The following is a 7,648-nucleotide window of genomic DNA, read 5'->3' as shown; positions in this document are numbered from 1 at the left end:
CATTCCAATTCACTGCTCTTTAGGGTGCAAACCTAGAGTCCCAATCCAATCATCTCTCCAGTTAGAAGGACCTGCTTTTGAAAAAACTGCACAACACCTAGATGATAGTATAGTTGCTAAGAGGTCACTCTGTAGAGTCTGATAGAGCTAGCTTCGTCTCTGGGATCTCACTGGCTAGATGTGCAACCTTGGAAAATTTGCTATTTTTTTCTAAGCCTTCACTTTACCTTCATAAAATAGGAATAATTGCATCAACCTCATGGTATAAATGAAGTCATACATGGAAGGCACTTATTATAATACCTAGCACACAGTAAAAGTGATAGTAGTATTAGCATTGTTGATGTGGTTGTCATTATCTATTACTTCAATAATTTGTCAATTCTAAGACCTGTTTTTAATATTTTTTGTATCTCTGAAAGCAGGATACATCTCACAGTCAATGGCATGTCATAGTTTAATTGGCAACTTTTTATTTTCTTAGTGCTACATAAAATGACATTATAATCCCTGGTATTACTATTTTTATTCTTAGTTTTTCATTGTTGTTATTATTATTATCATTATTTGGAAACCACATTAATCCTTCTGGGCCTTGAGAGTATTAACTAGAATTTTAAGCAATAAAGTTACTAAGTTATTAAATAGTATGTTAGTTGCTTAAAATTTCAAAGCAATGTGTCTTTAAATTTATAGCTCATGTTTTATGCACTAACTTTTACTATGTGTTGAGAAGACTAGGGTCTATTTTCTTATCATGAATTAAGTCGTTTGACGAGTATTTGATGAGTCTTATTGCTGGATGCCATGAGGAATACAAAAATAGGACAGGGTTTCTGCCCCTAAGGAACACCTTCAAAAAAGCATATGTCGGGGCTGGCCCCGTGGCCGAGTGGTTAAGTTCGAGTGCTCCGCTGCAGGCAGCCCAGTGTTTCACTGCTTCAAGTCCTGGGCGCGGACACGGCACTGCTCATCGGGCCACGCTGAGGCAGCGTCCCACATACCACAACTAGAAGGACCCACAACGAAGAATATACAACTATGTGCTGGGGGGCTTTGGACAGAAAAAGGAAAAAAGTAAAATCTTTAAAAAAAAAAAAGGCATTTGTCTACATATGACATGTAGGCTAAAATAGTTTCATAATTACAATAGGCACCAAATCAACATTTTTCAAAAATATCCAAAGGGGCAAAATGAAATTACATACATGGGTAAGCGACTTTGAAAAACTTTGAACAGCGGCTCTGTATGTTATTAGAATCACATAGTTTTAACGCTGGAAGTGATACTAGAAACCAGCTGTTGCATGAAAGTAATTTCAAAGTCATCTGGTCTAGTCACCACGCTTTCAGATGAGGACCCTGAGGCCAAGAGAACTGAATGAGATTCACAATGCCATCCAATTTGGAATTGATGGACCCAAAGAGCAAACTCCCATCTTCAGACTCTGGATCCAGAATAAACATGTGATCTCCTGAGCAACTGAGCAGAGCACAAAAGACACTGATGTTGTCTGTGGTATGCTGGATGCCGTGCTAGAGGAGGTAGAAGGAAAACCGGTTTCTAGCTGTATAGGCTTGTCTAACTAAAATTAAAGAGAGTTCTATCACTAAAAGGAAGAATAAAAAGAGAATGGATAAAGGGGGAAATGAGGAGTCAGCTACAGGGCCTTTGGGGTTTGGTTCAAATTGGAGAAAGGAAGTATCATTAGGTAAACGCACGTGAAATTACCGATTTTTGTATATAAAAAAAATGGCTGAATATGGATGATTTTACATTGTGGATCCTAGAATAAGGTGGGAGACAGAAATGAGTCAAAAAAACAAATTGGATTTATTAGCACCCAGACCCTCATCTGACCTCATTTTGCTTTTGTGTTTGTTTGGGATCTCTATAAACTCAGGCTAATTAGAGGCAGAACCTGAAGGAGGTTCATGACTCCATGAATGACTATGTGAATCACAGAAGAGAGTAGAGCCCGGAGTGTCAGCCCCAGGTGACAACATGGGCTACAGAACAGGGGAAAGGAGCAGTCTTCCTAATTCTGCATGGGACCAACATTGGGAGGGAGCTCTTAGCTGTGTCTCATGTTGGGCTGAATCACTAGTGGCAGCAGCACCAAATGGCTTTGAACAGAGAATATTTAAAACTGGGAAGCTGAGGGGCCAGCCCGGTGGTGCAGCAGTTAATTTCTCACCTTCCACTTCAGTGGCCTGGGGTTCGCCAGTTCGGATCCCAGGTGCGGCCCTATGTACTGCTTGGTAAGCCATGCTGTGGTAGGCAACCCAAATATAAATTAGAGGAAGACAGGCACGGATGTTAGCTCAGGGCCAGTCTTCCTCAGCAAAAAGAGGAGGATTGACAGCAGATGTTAGCTCAAGGCTAATCTTCCAAAAATAAAAAACAAACTGGGAAGCTGAAACAGTAGAAGAATCAAAGCAAATGCTAGGAGTTCCAAAAACACTTAGTGGGGACTCTGCAACAAATGGAGTGTCCTTCAAGAGCATGAAGGAGCAGAAGTCATTGCATTTGGATTTGGATTATTACTATCATTGACAACATCCTCATCTACGTATTGGAATATACTCAAATTCTCTTCACACACACACACACACACACACACACACAGAGCCCTCTACCTACATAAAACAGGAAGGAGATATACCCAAATGTTGCCAAAGGTTATTTTCGAGTGGTGGGATTGCAGGTTTCCATTCTTTTGCTTGCCAGTATTTTCTATATTTTATATAGTGAATATATGGTACTTTTCATCTTAAACTATACGTATCAAAACTTCAAAAGAGTTGTACCCACCATTACAAGATTTTTTTAACTCTATTTTTAAAAATACAAAAGTCATATAACGAAGACTATCCTAACATCTAAGTTTCTGTTCAGATTTGAATGCACTATATCTTGATAGCATTGAACACAGTTAGAATATTACACCTGCCTAGTGCATTTACAATTTTATTGTTGGTATACATTCTCCATGCTAACCTGCGGGAAACATTATTACCACTGTATTTTATAAATAATGCTGTTATTTGCTGTAATGTTGAACTGAAATGTAAAAACTTGGAAAATACTTAAATTTTTTAATTTTTTAATTTTTATCCTCCTTAAATGCTGCTTTTGGTGCTTTATAAAGATCTCAGTTACATTTTATTTTAGCATTCACTGCACACAAACTTGGAAAAGTTCAAGAAAGCCAATTAGATATTCTCTGCTCTATTTACAGAGTGCTTGAAGCTATAGCGTACGTGCTATAGCAACATCTTGGTCAGGAAAATCATGAAGGTTTATGCGTTCATTCAACAAATATATATTGTGAGCACCTACTATGAGCAAGCAATAATCACCTTTATTAGAAAAGAAGATTCATATTTAAATGGAATTCTAGCTGTCTAGAACAATGAGAAGCAGCATAGCATGCTGCTTCAGAGCACAGAACTTGAGTCAGTCTACTTAGTTCCAAATATTAGCTTCGTCATCTAAAGGTTATGTGTGAATTTGTGCATATTATTTAACCTCTATCTGTCTCAGTTTGCTTATCTGTAAAATAAGGATGATAATTTTATCTACAGTGGTTAGGTCGTTGTGGGGAACAAATGAGGTAAATTATGTGTCTCACATATAATAAAAGCTGTCTTGTCATAGTTTTGTTTCCTTGATAGACTTAAATTTTGGTTGAATTTCTATAGAGACCTACCTTACTACCCAGAAGAAATATTGGGGATTGGAGAAATGAATTTAAGGAGTCATGATTTTGAAAGCTAGAAGAGAGCATATTGGTTACTTAACCAAACCCCATCAATGTACAAGTGAGGACACAAGAGCACAGAGATACAAAGTCAAATAATTATAAGTTTCTAAGTGTGATTAAACCCGTTTTATGACTTCTTAATCACTGTCTTCCAGTAAATGCCAATTGTATGTCCATTTATTGACTCTACAAAAGTTCATTAAACAATACTTCCTCTATGCCAAGAACTCTGCTAAACACGGGTGACACTAGGACAAATAAGATAAGTTACCTACCCTCTAAATGCCTACAGTGTAATAGAGTAGAACATGTGAATGCAGTAGAGTATTATGTGTGCTCTGATAAAATATGTATTGGTGCAAGGGGTAGTATAACAGAGACAGTAAACAATTCTACCTAGAAATTGTAGGAAGGCTTTACACAAGATAAGTCTCTGGAATCTGAATGCTAAATAAAGGTCAGAAATCAGGTCTATGTGTCTAAAGCGTTAGGTATGAAGAGGAAAGGATTCAGTGATCAAATGGTAAAAGACCTTGTATTCCATGATGTATAGTTTTGACTTTTTTCTAGAGTAATCAGAAGGGAATAAATTAAATGGAAAAGAAACGACTATTCAAACATAGAAGTAATAACATATAAAGAAGAAAGAACTGGAGTTCAGATTAAAAGGACTCACTGTATGTAAGGCAAAATGAATGAATACAAAGGAAATCAGAAAAAAACCTTCATAAAATTATTTTATTTCAAGGATTTAAAAAGTGCTCTAGGGGCCAGCCCCATAGCATAGTGGTTAAGTCCGGCATGCTCTGCTTCAGTGGCCTGGATTTGCAGGTTCGGATCCTGGGTGTAGACCTACACCACTCCTCAGTCATGCTGTGGCAGTGACTCACTTATAAAGTGGAGTAAGATTGGCACAGATGTTAGCTCAGGGCTAATCTTCCTCAGGAAAAGAAAAATGTGCTCCAAAGGCATCAGAGCAGAACAAAACAGGTAAGATTACTGAAAAAAGAATGGGTTATCACTTCTGCAACAATAAGGCTACAAAACAAGAAGCAAGGTCTTCAGAGTGTTAGGTGTGAAAGGTTGTGATCAACAAATACTATATTTAAATATATTATTATTAAAATATGAAGGCAAAACAAAGCAAGACAAAGTCTTATATATATACCAATGGAAGAAATAAACTAAGTGGCACTCCTGAAAAAAAATTACCCAGGGGCAAATTTCAAGTAATCTAAAAATTAATCAAAATAAATAACCCACAAATAAAAAAGTAATAGTGAAATAAAGGAGAAAAGGTTGAAGAAGAGAATTAAAGCAAGTTAAATACAAAATTAAGCGCAAATGAGTTCTGTAATTATGGATATGTGATAAATCTTGTCTTAAAGAAATAAGGAAAACATAATATTTGAATAAGTAAGGTAATCAAATAAATATATAATATAAACCCTAAACCATACCCCAAAAAACTGCTGGTTCAACAACACTAGAGTGGAGAGTAGGAGGGAGGAGGGAATTTGTTCTGACACTGACAGAGAATGGTGACCGTCGGTAGAATTAGTAGAAAATGAACTTATGCTATTAAAGGATGACATCACCACCACTGAGTAGCTAAAAATTATTAAAGCTGAATTTATTGCTTATTATAGTAAAAAAGAGTGTTTATGATCACACACAGACTCTCCAAGCAGAGCAGACTGCCAATCATACACGGAATTTTTAGAAAGCATGGAGTTGAGAGATTGGTGGACTTTCAGAGGTGCACATGGCTTGACTTCACTAGTAAAAGCATGATTGCTTGGGTGAGATTGCTTTTCATTGCTTGGCACTCAGCAGCATGTATATTGGAGTGATTCTGTTTATGATTGGCTGACTTTTGGTAGCAAGGGACCGTCGTTTTTGATAGGTTGGATTGTAATATGTTGTTGAACAATTGAACAGCCTTAAAACTGATTCTGATGCTACTTGTACCATGAAAACAAAACAATCCATCTTTTCCTAAGTTTTTGAGAACTTTTGATTTTGAATATCTACCAAGTTATTAAAGGGAAAAAATTGGATTGAAAATCTTGAACATATCGACAAAGTGTATAAAACAGACAACATGAAATAAGATAGTTCAAATATTTTTGTTACTTTCATTTTATTTCATTTTATTAAAATAAAACTATTCTGATGACTAGGGGAGCTCCAATTCTGGAAATGGCAGAAAAGGTTGTGTCATATTACTCTTGCGACCATTAACATGTGTAAATTCTGTGCAAAATAAATGACCTAAAGCTACAATGAGCACATAAAAACAGGCAGAAACTGCAGAGGACACAATTCTTGAGGGAAAGCATGGTGTATTTAAACAACTTTTTCCTTAAAAGTATTTTCTAGGTTTCTACCACACAATGAGATTAGAGTTCAAACAGAAAAGGGCTGAAGAGACAAAAGTCAAAGCATGGTGCTATCAGAGTAGCTAGAAATTTGGGGAAACTCCTGGAAAGGAAGAAGCCACAGAGGGGAAACCCCAAACTTTGCATATAACTCCTTCAAATTCTTGGACAACATTAAAAAGTATGTACGCAGAGGTAGGATTCAAGAAGCCTAGAAAAAAGCAGAAGGTGGGAGGCAGAGATTTCAGAAGTTACCTGGTTGTAGGAAGAGTTTCCAAATCAAGTTCCATCAAGTTAGTATAGCCTATTGAACACTCTGGAATTTCCCTTAACACCTGAGTAGGGCCATGTCTTAAAAGTTAGCCCAGGACTATGAACCCTATGCCTTATAAGGAAGAATAAAATCAAAATATACCTATCATAACTAGGCCTAAAACCAAGCTTCTATAGGATCAAAGTGATCTACCAGTAATTTAACTCCTGCAAGTATAAAACTCTGTATGTTTCAGAGGCAGATAAGTCCAGCAGTTTTACAATGTATTTATTGATAATGACAATAATACAATCAAAAATTACTACACATAAGAAGCATGAGAAAAATATGGCAAGCGATCTGGAGGAAAAAAAAGCAGTCAATAGAAGAAGATCAACAATGTTCTCGATGTAGAATTTAGTAACTATTATAACCATGTTTAAAAATTTACAAGAGGAGAGGACAGAGTTAATAAAACTATGAGAAACCACATTAAAGCAATGATAGTATCAAAAATCCAAATGAATATACTAGAATTAAAAAAATTTTGAAAAAAATTATTGGATGGACTTAACAGAAAACTGGTCAAATCAGAAAAAAGAATCAAGGAACTTGTAGAGAGGTGATCAGAAATTAAACACAGAAAATAAAGATTGAAAGAAAATAAACAGAACCTCAGTGACATGTAGGACAACATCAAAAATCTAATTTATCTGTAACTGAAATCACAGAAGGATAGAAAAAATAGGTAGAAAAAATATTTGAAGACATAATGGCTGAACATTTTCCATATTCAATGAAAAATATAAATTTACAGATTTAAAATGTTCAGCAAACCCAAAGTAGTAGAAATACAAATGAAAGCACATCAAAAGTGAAAATGCCAAAAACCAAGATAAAGAGAAAATGTTAAAAGCAGCCAGCAATAAAAGAAACATACTTCTTTTGTTCATATTGGAACACGGATAAGAATAATAGTTGACTTTTCATCAGAAACAAAAGAGTCCAGAAGATAGCGCAATAACATCTTTAAAGTGCTGACAGAAATAAAAAAGAAAATTCTGTCAACCTAGAATTTGATATGCATCAAAAAATAACCATCAGGAAAAGGTGAAATGAATATATTATAAGATAAATGAAAGGTGGGAGAATTTTCGCCAGCATAAAAGAAATGCAGTAAGAGAAATGCTAAATAAAAATTTTTAAGCTGAAAAATTAATGACATCAGATGGAAAATTATACCTATA

The sequence above is a fragment of the Equus asinus genome, chromosome 21, assembly GCF_041296235.1.
Source record: "Equus asinus isolate D_3611 breed Donkey chromosome 21, EquAss-T2T_v2, whole genome shotgun sequence".
In the NCBI taxonomy this organism is placed as follows: domain Eukaryota; kingdom Metazoa; phylum Chordata; class Mammalia; order Perissodactyla; family Equidae; genus Equus; species Equus asinus.
The sequence above is the reverse complement of the archived record's forward strand: the minus strand, read 5'-3'. Positions refer to the sequence as shown.